We start from the raw sequence: 13,328 nt of genomic DNA on the forward strand, positions 1-13,328 counted from the left end.
CGATTTTTAATAATTAATTACTCGTTAACTATTACGAAAATTGCAAAATGGTACAGGACTTTTCCGTTCATCTCGATCCGTTCTACCTTCTCGAAAATTTTGTCGGATATGGAAAGACTCACCCTGTATAGTAGGACCTAAGACAATAAAAGGGGTCGGACTGCAAGTACAAAATTTACTCCTGCTTTAAAACTGACAGTGTCAGAAAGTTTCACTTTTGCCCTTATGTGCCCTTAATTTAGCCCTTTTAAGTAGGAGCTAAAGTAAATTTTGCGAATTAAAGATTCAAGGGAGGAGTAAAAAAATATAATGTCATTAAAGTAGGTGATCGCTGGTCTATGTAGGTGTGAATTGTCCTTATTATATAATTTATTATTATAAAAACAAGGCTGAAAATTTACCCTTTTCTGACTGGGATGCGTACAAGTCCCACTGGCAAAAAGACTCGATGCATTCTATTGCCGGAAAGAAAAGCGTTCTATCGACAAGAACTTCGAGAACGAAAAATTAATTCGGCCACGAAAGGGTTAAACAAATATGTGAAATGAACGGCATTTAACGTTTTACGGTACTTGGAATTTTGAATTCTTGAAAGTTCTCCCGCGGTCGAAGCGCTCTTTATTTTTCGAACGGACGAGTACGAGGAATAGGTGGTTTTAGTTGGTGTTTAATATTTCACACGCGTTTTGATGTGTCACTTCTATGCATAGGTGTTTTAAACTCAAACGCTTTTCTAATCGCGTTTGACAAGTCGAACAGTTTTCTCTTTTAACGTTTATAGTTCAAACACTTACGACGAACCAATTTTTAGAGTGGTATTAACGAAATTCTGCCACGCTTCTTTCCGTCCTGCTTACTGGTACAGCGAATTCGGTTGCTTGCACTAGTGGACCCTGAGTGCACATTAAGGCTTGTTCACAGCCAATTCTTATGTTGAAGAGTAGTCTTAAACATCTCTTGAAATATTTTTTTAATCAGTAAAATAATCTGTGTAGCATCCATACGAATCACTTATTGGCTAAATGCTCTTTGAGTTGCACTAGTGCAAGCAACCGAATTCGCTATTAGTTAGTTGTCGCGGAATTCGACCCAGTGTTCTCCCTCCTCTCCCCCTCCCCCCCCCCTGCCGAGCGGGGCATCGATTTTGTCTCCCTGTATACGGATCTTCGCCGTCAGGTAAGATCGTACTCGAGTGTCCCCGGTCTTTCTCTCGGACCGAAGTACACTTGCTCTATATTTGCAGCGGGCTTTCAAGGGCCCGCCCGCTCCTCCGATGTCTCTGAAACCGTGTCCTCTCGAGTGGCAAGGAACGTGCAACGACTTTTTACCGTTTCTCACGCTTGAAAACAAATCTAGCGAGCTGGATAAAATTAGGCGAATCGCGCTGTCGACGCGATACGTGCCCGGGCAACATGGTCCAGAGTTCGAGAGGCTAAAGCTATAAGCTCGACTTAATAAAAATGTAACTTTTATATACGGCATAAAAAATATGGGCGATCTCGATCCCCTACTCTTCCCCGGGGAAATGAATGCGGTATCGTTGTTTTACTGAAAATAATTTCAGGCACGCATTTGTAATCTAAGTTTCTTCGCCGATTAACGAACCGCGACCGCCTGAAATTTAATTATTAACAGATTGACGATATTAAGCTGTGAACGGTAAGCGTCCTCCGAGACGCCCGATATAATTTACTTGAGACCCGGTATCTCGCACGATTTTAATGGATGCTCTCGCTGGAATGGCTCTTTAATTGCCACCGCACTGTATTAGCATAGGTATATCACTGCGAAGCAGGAAGTACACTGTAATTACTTGCTGAGCTTAGCGCGGGAACATTTATTACCTCGAGCGGGCCGAGTGTCGCGTTTACCGCGCGGTGATAATTTTATATCTTAAACGATATCGCGTACACACACACACACACACACACACACACACACACACACACACACACACACACACACACACACACACACATACACACGCATACACCCGCACATATACACGTTATACCTGTCACGTATCTTTAATTAACGCGCGATATTTGCCCTCGCGTTTCTCGCCTACGGCGGCTAGACACGGGGATCGTCGTTGATCTTGTGTTCTCCAGTCAAACTTGGGGCTTAAGTCCGGAAATTGAAGCGCGATTAGAAAGCCCTTGAACGTTTAAGCCGGATTTTGAAGCTGTCATGGTCAAGTTTTGAATAAGTAGCTGTTCAACAAATTACGAACTTTGCCGCGTCGATCCTTGCTGTGCGCGCGGATTTGCATTAACGAGCGTTCGAAACGGCGATGTCGCGTCAAGGGCCACGCAATTTTTCTCCGTTTAATTATCAAGCAATCAATCCTCAACTTTTTACAGCTCGACGAATGAACTCTCGGCTGCTTTTAATAACGTACTCCGGGTCGAAATTTTGCTACCATTTTGACACTTTTAAGGATAATTTACACCCACTTAGCTGATCTATTCACCTACATAGATCAGCAATAACAGGGTGTCCAGCAAACTCGATGAAAAACATTCCCTGACTTTTTCAGGTTTTCCAGGAGCCGGAATTAATTTTTCCCTGACCGTTTAGCGTAACTTTCTTCAAGATGCATAATTTGCGTACATCTCTATGGTAATTCAAGTAAATGTTAAATGACGAAGTCCTCGAAATACTTTTCTCGGGAAACAAAAGTCCGGAATTTAAAAAGGTAAAACTTTAAATTAAAGCAATTATACTATCTATGTACAATATAATACAATGTGTAATAGGAACGAACATATCATTACGAACCATTCGAGATACCGTACGTAATCATATATGATGCTTTCCTATTGCTTAACGGCATTTTGTTTGCAACTTACTAGATAGTAAATTACTTAGATAGTACTGTTTAGTAATTCATCTTTTTTTTTAGTTTTGTCTCAGTTGAACACATTGAAATAAAATAACACGACGATGAAGATCTAAATTACCAACCACGCTTATAAATAACTTTATGTTTAGCAAAACAAAAAATTAGTGTACTGAGAGAGAGCCAAAGAAAAGTTTATTTTCTAAAAACTTTAAATTATTCAGAAAAATGTGAAACGATGTAAAAAATCCAGATAAATCGTAAAATGTCCGGACTTTTCCCTGACGTTTCCAGATTAAAAAAATTCCCTGACAATTCCCGGTTTTCCAGATTTCCCTGACCACTGGACACCCTGAATAACCTACTTTGATGACATTACATTTTTGTACTCCTCCTTTGAATCTTTAATTCCAAAAATTTAATTTAGCTCCTACTTAAAAGGACCTACTTTGATGCTAAATTGGCAAAAGTAGAAATTTCCGATACTATCAGTTTTTAAGTAGGAGTAAATTTTCTACTTGTAGCTCGACCTCTTTTATTGTCTTATGTTTTATATAATAGAATTAAAGGTTCAATGTAGGGCCAAAATTTCGACTCGGGACAATTTTGCGTTCGCGACTAAAATGTTTGTTGTTACCCCATAAATGTACCCGGCAGATTTTTTTTTTTATAAATACACCCACAATGTTCCCTCGTGGAGCGCGATGCGCTTGCATCCAGCCGCGGGAAGAAATTCGCGGCGCGTCGAGTGCCATTTTCGCGCCGATATATCGCGTATTATACGGGAAAAGGGTGACGTGGATGGGATTGGCGGCGGTTACGAGCGCCGGATCGAAGCCGCGCGTCGCGAAAAAAAAGGGGGGAGAAAGACGTAGCGCGCGCTGGTCGCGCGCGCGACGCGAACTTCGATATTACTTTCCGTTGCCGGAAGTGCTGGATTTATGACGGCGGGGCCCATACGTTGTCGCCTCCCCCTCCCTGTGGAATGCCGGTGGATTCATTTTCCATTCGCCGATAAGGTACTTAGGATATTGGCAGCGACCTCTTGCTCCCTCCCTCGCCCTCCTCTCGCGCCCGCGCTTTCCCAACCCTTTCGTCCCGGAGGAGTCGAGAAAAATATACCGAAAAGCGAATTACATAGCTTGTTAAACGCCAGCTAATAGGGGAGAAATTTCGGGAGGAAATTCATCCTCTCGCTATCTCAATTCCCGCGTTTCCACCCTCCGCTTTTCCCGGCGTGCACAGTACATGCGGCTCCGCGATCGCAACCTGCCGCGCGTGTCGGAGTGGCGTTACAATATTTTATACATAAAGCAATTTATAATAATGTCAAATTAGCGAGCAATTACCGTGCTTATAGTCGCGGACACTCAATTTGCGGACTAGCTTAATCACTGAGCCGCGCATATTTCACTCGATTAACATTGGCATTGCTCAATTAATTGTGAAAGCAGTCGCTATTGACAGCACGCTAAACTGTCAATACGCTCGCACGTGTTACTATTTAAGTAATGAATCAATCGGTTATCGGAGGACGTGCCTGATCGATCGCGAAAGGATACGAGTTCTCCGTAGTTGCGCGTCGAGTTTGAATTTTTTATATTTTCACAGCGCAAAAACGTATCACACGCGGTTGCATTATTGTAATAAACCTTATTAGGTGCTCACATCTACACGTATTTTTATAATTCGACTCTGTCTTATGTGACGACGATGGCTCACCTTGGTTCGTTTCTTAGCTTCCATTCGTTTTACTTATTAACTTACAAAATCTTATAATTGCGTGTCTTGTTGATTTGCAGTACTACTTGATAAGGACCCCAAAAAATAGGACCGAAACGTTGTATTAAACAAATAAAGGAATATGCCAGTCGGGTTGACTATAAGTTTCCCGTCTTTACTTTTTAAGTTTCTCTCTCTCTCTCTCTCTCTCTCTCTCTCTCTCTCTCTCTCTCTCTTTTTCTTTTTCTCCTCTAAACAAGCGTGCGCAAAATCGCGCTCTCCTTATATACGAACGCACATTTAAACGGCGGTCGGGAAATTAATTAAGGCAACGCGCGCCGCCGCGTGACAAAGGTAATCGCAATTGTTAATCGATAACGCGCGCATCGAATTAATTAAACTAAAATTATAATTCTAATCCGGTTAAATCTATTAATCGCAAGTGTCGGTCCGCGACAATGAAAACGGAATAATTGACCACGGTATAATTATCATTTTCAAGTAATTGCAATTCGGAAGTTCGCCCCGCTGTTTCTATTACCGATCGATTATGTATCGGCTACGCAACTCCTCCGTTTCTGGTCGCTCGTAGTTCGGCCCGCCCATCGATCGGAGCTTCGGAGATCGCTTTCGGTGATACGTTTCCGGCGATAAAGTTCCGCACGTCGGTTCCTCGAGCGCGGACGATTTCTCTTTCGCGCTGCAACCCGCCGGCGGCGCCTGCGCTGCCGGCGTCGTATCCCCGTGTTTCTTGCGACCGCCGTCCGCCCCTCGCACCCTCGTTCTCATCTCAGCCCCCCTCCCCCAAGAAACCAGCAACCCTTTCCCTTGTCACTGTCTGGCGGCTTGATTTCTTGCTAAACTCCTTCGGCAAGAAACTTCGCTGCCGGAATGGAGACTCGCTCTTTTCCCATTCACTTATCCCCCGGGACAGTCCGCGCGTAGCGCGCGTCAACCGCTGCGAGGATACCTCGTTGGCAGGCGAGATTCCATTTAATTCCTGCGCGTGCGATTGGCTGACTGGGCGATTACTTGGTAATCAAATCGCGACAACGTGACGTACATTGCACAGTAAAAAAATAAAATGTTAATGTTAACACTTTTCGCACGTTCCGTAAGGTCCATTCTAAATTTTGAGTTAAAATAACATTCATCGCGTGTGTGTTACTTCTTGACAAATTATAAATGTTAATTAATTAACACTATACTTCACATTTATGCTTACGTTCTTTTAACCGTAAGTGTGATGTAATACAAACAGACAGGGTAAGTAAACTGTGCGAATAGTTACAAATTAGAATAGTTGAAATAATTTTTTAGAAATGTCGATATTACATGTTTCGGTTGATTTTGTGAAGTAGTTGTGTTAAAAGTACTCAAAATGATATTCAGTTTTTAAATAACATACATAAAGTGTCAGGTTATTATGTTAACATAAATATGACACATAAAAATGTTACGAAAATAATAACAAATCTGTCTTATGCTAATTTCACATTGAAATAATAATCAGGTCTTGGTAACACAAGAAAATTTTAACATTTCAACACACGATTTTTTACTGTGCACATATTGCATGTTGCACCTTGGAAATATTTAATATATGCAAACATATTTAAACGCAAGGGAGGTGTCGAATGCGTAATTCGCGTAATTCATTGATATCGGCAAGTTGAATTTATTTCATTTTATGAAAGGCCTTGGTAATAATAAAGTTGTTGTGACAAAGCAATGTTTAAGCAGGATTCCATTTAATTCCCGCACGTGCGATCGACCGACTGAACGATCGATATCACGATATCTAGATTTGATTAACCAAGTAATTGTTCCGTCAGTCAAATGCGCGTGCAGGAGTTAAATGGAATCCTGCTTATTGCATATAAACGCTGCTTTATTATAAAAATTTCATTATTGCCCAGGACTTTTACAAAATGAAATAAATTAAACCTGCCAACGTTAATGAACTACGCAAATTACACATTCAACACCTTGCGTTTAAGCGGATGTTTGCACATATTAAAAGTTTCCAAGGTACAACAGTTAGATAAAAAATTACTTTTACAATGTGGAAATCCCGCTTATCGTTGTTCGTTCTCAACAAGGAGACTCGAGAAAGACAAGGATGTACGAGAGGAGCGTATCCTCACAGCGTTTTACGCTGACGCGTATCTTACGTGATTGACGGCAGTCGAGGTTGCCGGAACCAAATTAGCGATAAGGCGGTTATACAGATCAACTTCCCGCGGGACCTACTTCCGTATCGACGGTTAAAGGGCTGTGAGGCAACTGGCAACTCCGCGAGGGAGTTTTCTCAGTTCGACAAGTCTAGTCAGAGGGAAACAGAGGGAAAGGGAGGGAGGGACAGAGCGAAGCCGCAAGCTCGTAACTTCGTGCTGGCGGCTTTCGAGCGTCGTGTCGGAACGACGCGCGAGAATTATCTGGGATTCACAGAGAGGGGACGCACGGGTGCCGCGGGGGTGCCGATTACCAGCAGCACGGTCTCTCACCTGTCGCCCCCGCTCTCCCCCGCCCGTCTCACCCTCTTTGCAGGACGACGGCGGCTCAATTACGGGTCTTCGGTATCGGTAACCCCGAGACGGCCAATCGGCGTCGGCGAATCAATCGTACCCGGACACTCGATCGGCCCCAGGTATCATCCCGGGGTTTTGAACGTCCTCCACCCCCTCCCCCGTCCCTCCGCACTTCACCCAACTGCCTGGGAATTTCGTCGCAGTTCGTCGCTTCGTCCATTATCCTCGCTCTCCAGCGAAGTCCATTCTCCCGGTACCATCCCATCCCTCCGTCCTACCCCCTCGGAGCCCCCGCAGCGTACATGTTTTAGCCCCTTTCCTCCTTCTGGCGTCGTAGATTGATCGGCACCCGGCTGTATCTCGCCGGGCGTTTTAAAGTGTCGATAACGAGCGGGCATCGATCCGGCCGTCACCGAAGTTGAAGTTGAAGTTGCTCAAGTTGTGCGCCCTATCGGAATTTCGGTCGTTCGCTCTCCCGATGGCGTTGTTTACGAGGGCTCCCGTTTTCGCGTCACGACGCCGAGGCTCGGGGCGAGAGTATGCGAAGATCGTGATTACGATGTCGGGAATTAATAGCGTTCTGCAGCACTGGTCGCGCACTGCATGCTGCGAAGAAAATTCTGAAAATCCCGAACGCGGAAAACCAACCGGCCTTGTCGTTCACACAGATCTCCCTTGTAATGAGAAACGAATATTAATTTGTCTCAGGCCGGAAATTCGCGTCCAAGTAATTACTTCCGCGCGAAAACTCGCGTTGCGTACTTTCGGGACTCTTTCCAAGTAAATCCCTCCGCTGAATAAAAGTCCCGCGAATTCTATACGATTTGTCTCGAGGAGCAGAAAATGTCATGTCCCGACTTTTATCACATCGCGACGATATATCTTCTTCCTCCCCCCCCTCTCTCTCTCTCTCTCTCTCTCTCTCTCTCGGCGCCTCCTTTTTTCGTTCCCGCTCGTTTCTCATTGTTGTTTCCAAATTGCGACGTTGGTCTCTCGTATCCAGCCGTAACCGGTGTCCCTTCTACAGCACCCGGACCCGAGCATTATACCCCGACGCCACTTTACAATAGTGCAACGACCGAGCGACCCCTCCCCCTCCCCCTCCACGTACGCGAAGAGTAAACTTTCTTCAAATTGGAATTTTGTTGCAGTTCGCTAGTTCGTCCATTATCCTCGCTCCTCCGCGGAGGTCCTCCGCCCCGCCGTCCTCGTTCTCGCCTCGAGCTTTTGTTCATGCCACCGCTATCCATCCCCCGCTCGTCTCCGCGTACTCTGCTGACTTAGGGTGTTTGCAGTCTATCCGGGACCTTTCAAAGTGTCGATAAGGGATAAACATCGATTTCACGTAAGGCAGCAAAGTTACTTTAAATTGGAATTTCCTGGCAAATCGCTACCGCGTTTCTTTCGCCGCGTCGATCCCTATCATCGAATTTTATCGAACTTCAGCGCCTAATTCCCGTCACGAGAATGATGTTGGGACGTCGAGTGTCGACTTATAATATTCCGGAGTGTCGCGTGAGCGCTGCAACTCGCGCATCTCCCGAATCGATATTTTTTTATAATTTGTAAAAAATATATACAGTTTAATAGTTCGGCTTTATTTTTAAAGGCGTAAAGCGCCAATCTACATTTGTTTATTTTATCGTACCTGCTTTTCCTAGCGTCTTTGTTATCGTTACATACACGTTATATAAACTAGAATACCTATCGTCGCATGCACAAATGAGCGGTTTAACGGAGTTAATCCGCTGGCAATAATTTCCCACAGTCTCCACGCGGTTTATTAATGCAATCAATTCGATAATTGGATAATGATATTTTTAGAGAAATCGTCCCGGTAGGAGACAGCATATACAGAGCGCGAAATATTATGTATAACCAGGATAATGAAATATAAAATACAGAGTGGCGTTACAATTAAATGTTCTTTGAGCGAATGTTTCATAAACACGGTGTTACTAATTGCCGTGTAAATGAACGGCCGAGCAAAAATAATTCGCCGTTAATAATCTAGCCGCGGGCGAATTAAAGGAAATGTAGTGTAAAAGAGGCAGAGAGAAGGGGAGATGCTTTATCGTCACCGTTGTGGTTCGGCGAGAACGCGGAGGAACACTGTAACGCTATGGAGTAGCACGAACGAGTTACCGCACACCGACCGACTAAAATGTTCACGGACAACGGGCGAACTTTCTCTATATTGGATCGCGGGGGCGGAGAAAGAAATTCATAAAGAAAAGAGGAGAAAAGTGAGGTATTTCTCGTTGACGTCGGGAACGGCGTCTCCGATAGAATAAGAGAGGCGATTCGAGATTCCATGGCCTCGTAAGGAAGGAGCCGGTGGGTGAAACGACGCGAGGTTTACGGAGACAGGGCTCGGAACTTCGGCCCTCGTAACAAGCGACTTGCCCCGTAGTTATAAATATTTTTCTCTTGCGCTTTTACATGCAATTCGCGAACGATAAGTGGTAGATTTGACTGAACATTGCGCGAGGAAGCGCCCTTCCCGCCCCCTCTATCCGGTGGAAATCCTGTCGATAACGAAGCGAATCGCGGGAATCGCGCTCGTTGAAATCGAAGAAATATACAAGTTGTGAGATTTTACGTCGAGCTTACGATTCATTTTTTGCTCGTGCGCTTGCTCGTTTGTTTCTCAAGACGGCACACCGTCGGCACGGAGGGAAATTGTGAAATTGAAGTTTCGCAAACTTTGCCCCTCCCGCCGGGGCTCGTCATCGGCATCCGGCCGGCGCGGCGACACGATCGCGCCGTGTGTAATGCCCCGCGAATCAAAAAGCCACTTCGCGTCGCGGGAGATACGCCGATCTCCGCATCTCCGCGGGTGAGGGATGAAAGAAATATTACAAAGCGTCTAAGTATATTTTCTTTCGAGGTGGGTATATTGCTCCCCGGGGAGGAATAACCGAGCCGAAGCTCACAATGCGCCCGCTACGAGAGTTGCATATAAAGGAAAAGGGGGGGAAGAGGCGCGAGGAGGCTGGATCGGAGGAGGAGGAGGAGGAGGAGGAGCGCGGTTTAATGTATAAGGATGTCTTTCCACCCCTCGTCTCTCCTCCACCACGATTTTCGCCAACATCCGCGAGGAGCTCCTCCTTTCGCCTTATTCTTCTGTGCTTCTTCTGCCTCGACTCCTCCCCCTCCTGCTCTCGATTTCGTGCCAAGATCAAATCGGAGCTCCGACGAGCAAGAAACCGGAGCATGGAAAGTCAGTCGCGTGTTCTTCCGCCCGAGAAAGCCGTAACATCGGCAAGGGGTTTGAGACGCTCCCCCGTGATCGAACTTCATGAATTTTTGACGCGATTTTAATCCCGCCGCGATATCGGGGGAAGGATGTAACTCTATTCTAGCCGCTCCCGGCGTTAAAACGGAAAATTGCCGTTCCGCGAGTCTCGCCTTAGAGATGTGTGGCGGTAATGGGAATTTTAAACGATCGCCGTGCTCAAACACTTGTTGGATTTTAACACGTTCGGTGACGTAAACATGTGGGCGGCTGTGCTTGTAAATGCATCGTGCTGGATAAGAGGCGGAGTCTTCGTCTCAACGCGCACACCCGAGGAATTGTGCTTCCGAGCCTACGATCGCACGAAGCCACGTGAATTAGTCACTCGCGAGAGAAAAACCGTACGTCGGAAACCTAGGAAACCTCTTTCTTTCTTCACGGCGTATGGAAAATCGGTCAACTTGCAAAGTCAGCGACGCCGCCGATGATAGACTCATTTCGAACGAGCGAACATTGAAATTCGACGCGCGCGCTTGCACTTTCATTATGTTGCTCCCGTCGGCACGATTTATCTTCCACGGCGCGCGCGCGCGCTCTGAAATTTTTCTGACGTGCGAAAGGTGCCCGCGGAATTCACCTGCCATCGTTTGTCTACGCGAAGACGTGAAATGCACTATACACGTGTCAGACACCGGCGACGACCGTGCAGCGTATTTTAAATTCGCGTGTCGGCTCCGTCCCGAAAACGTTAACGTTAACGTTAACGTACGCGCGTCGAAATACGCGGCGCTCCTTTGTGCAGAGTCCACGCGCTCGCGCCGTCGCGACGCCCGCCAGATTAAATATTACGCTGCAATCCTGAATGGGGCGGTCCGGGGGGCCCCGGGGCGGTGGGGGATTCAATTAAAAAAATTCACGTAATGAAAATTTAGAAGCACTCCAAGTTAACTTCTCGCGCGAAGGGGTATTGTTACTATACGTATACATTAAATCTTCGTTATGATAGAAACTCTTTCGCGTTGAGTGCTATTTCTTTCGTAAGAACTCTAGTTGAATCAAAGTTGCGCTGTTCAAGTCTCCATTAATGAAAAAGAAGGATTTTTTTATTATGGGAAGGTTAACGAGAGTTGCTAGAAAATCTTGATATTTCTACGCCGTGGACACATTGCACGCTCGTTTTTGCGCCGCATTTTCAATCACGGGCGCTTTAATCGGGAACGGCAACCTGCTGCGTTTTTTTTCTTCGTGCGGTTTCTATCTGCGTAAATTCCGCCGTGAAACTGTTTTCACGCCGCAAAGACGGGCCCTTTGAAGGGTGGTCGCAACTTTCGTCTCGTTACCGATCGGAGACTCTAATGCTAATTGTGCACCGTTACATTACGCAAACCTTCGACGGGCTCGGGAATGCGCTTTTCGTGCACTTCGCCGGTAAGGAATAAATTCTGCGGCGGGCGGTTTCTCGGTCAAACCGCGCCGCGGCCTTTGTTCTCTTCACGCGCAGGAAGTGCAGGGTTTTTCCTAAAGGGCATGCATAGCCCGCAGCTTTCGCAGTTAATTAATTAGCCCCAGGCAGAAGCGTAGCTACTGTACAGCGAAAGTGTGCGGAGTGCAGGGATCTCATGAAACCATATTTGCCTCTTTTTTTATATAATAAGAGAAACAGGTTTTCTGTTTGCGAAAAAGAAAGAGAACGAATTCATTCTCGCATCGCGGGGATATGTTAAATTATATCGCCTGATGTATGTATATAATTTTTACTTTATAAATTTTATAGTTGAAGCTCGATATCACCTGGACATTAATAGAATTTGGGCGTGAAAAAGATAAAATTGACGATTGATAATGGAACATCGCGCTCATTCCCATTTTATAACTTTCCAGATTGATCCTTAGTAGCTCCGCAATGCGAAGAAATGCGAGACTCGTGCCGAGATCTCAAGAGTGTGACATATCACCTCCATCCGCGCCGCCCCATTCGACGTTTCTCGATCGACCGTGTGCCGGCCGGCCGGCACAATTCCACCGTCGGGAAAATGCGGAAAAATCCCAGCGAGCGATTCTGACGGCGTGTTTGTTTCGTTTGAATCACGTCTCTTGCCGGCCGTTAATCGAAATCCGTCGGATCGAGATTCGCCGATCGGAGCGGCACATCGGGACGTTCTCTTCCCTACGGCGGGCGGGCCGGTTGAGAGGGTCGGGGGAAGGGCGGGGGTGGGGAAATTGAGACTGCATCCATCATCCTGCAGCCGCCGCCTCAAAGAAGTCGAGGGACGATGTAGTCCCGCGGCCCTATAGCCGAGAAGACGGCTCTCGCTCCGCCGACTAAGGTAAATGTTGTCTCACCTCGCTCACTGAGCGCACGAGGGCAGTGTAAACAGATCCTCTCCCGGTCATATTTAACGTTTCCTCAACGCCCGGCAGGAGCGAGCGAGCGAGCGAGCACCCTCACCAGGACAGGGCACACACCTGTCTGGGAAGAGATTTTCCTCTCGCGACTTTTCCCAATATTAAAGCTCGGCCAACATCGTACGTACGGTACGGGGCCTCGTACATAGACACGCGACATGTTATTTCGAGCGTGACATATTAATGGCGAGATTACTCTTGATTTATCTTGATCCCGCGAGCACTCGAGATTGCGGAAGTCAACGGGAAGATACGTCCACGGCCTCTCCAAATCCACGGGATATCTCTCTCTTTCTTTCTCTTTCTCTCTTTATACAAGGTGAGTCTTTCCATATCCGACAAAATTTTTCAGAAGATAGAACGGATCGAGATGAATGGAAAAGTCCTGTACCATTTTGCAATTTTCGTAATAGTTAACGAGTAATTAATTATTAAAAATCGTTGTCTTAGGCCGGCCTATTGCCCAATTCGAGCGCGTGGCGAGATGTGCGCATAGCAATATCGATCGCCGGGCGGTCACATCTTGCCACGCGCTCGAATTGGGCGGTAGGCCGGCCTAAGACAACGATTTTTAATAATTAATTACTCG

The sequence above is a fragment of the Vollenhovia emeryi genome, unplaced genomic scaffold (genome assembly GCF_000949405.1).
Source record: "Vollenhovia emeryi isolate VEMERY1.0 unplaced genomic scaffold, V.emery_V1.0 DF939182.1, whole genome shotgun sequence".
In the NCBI taxonomy this organism is placed as follows: Eukaryota; Metazoa; Arthropoda; class Insecta; order Hymenoptera; family Formicidae; genus Vollenhovia; species Vollenhovia emeryi.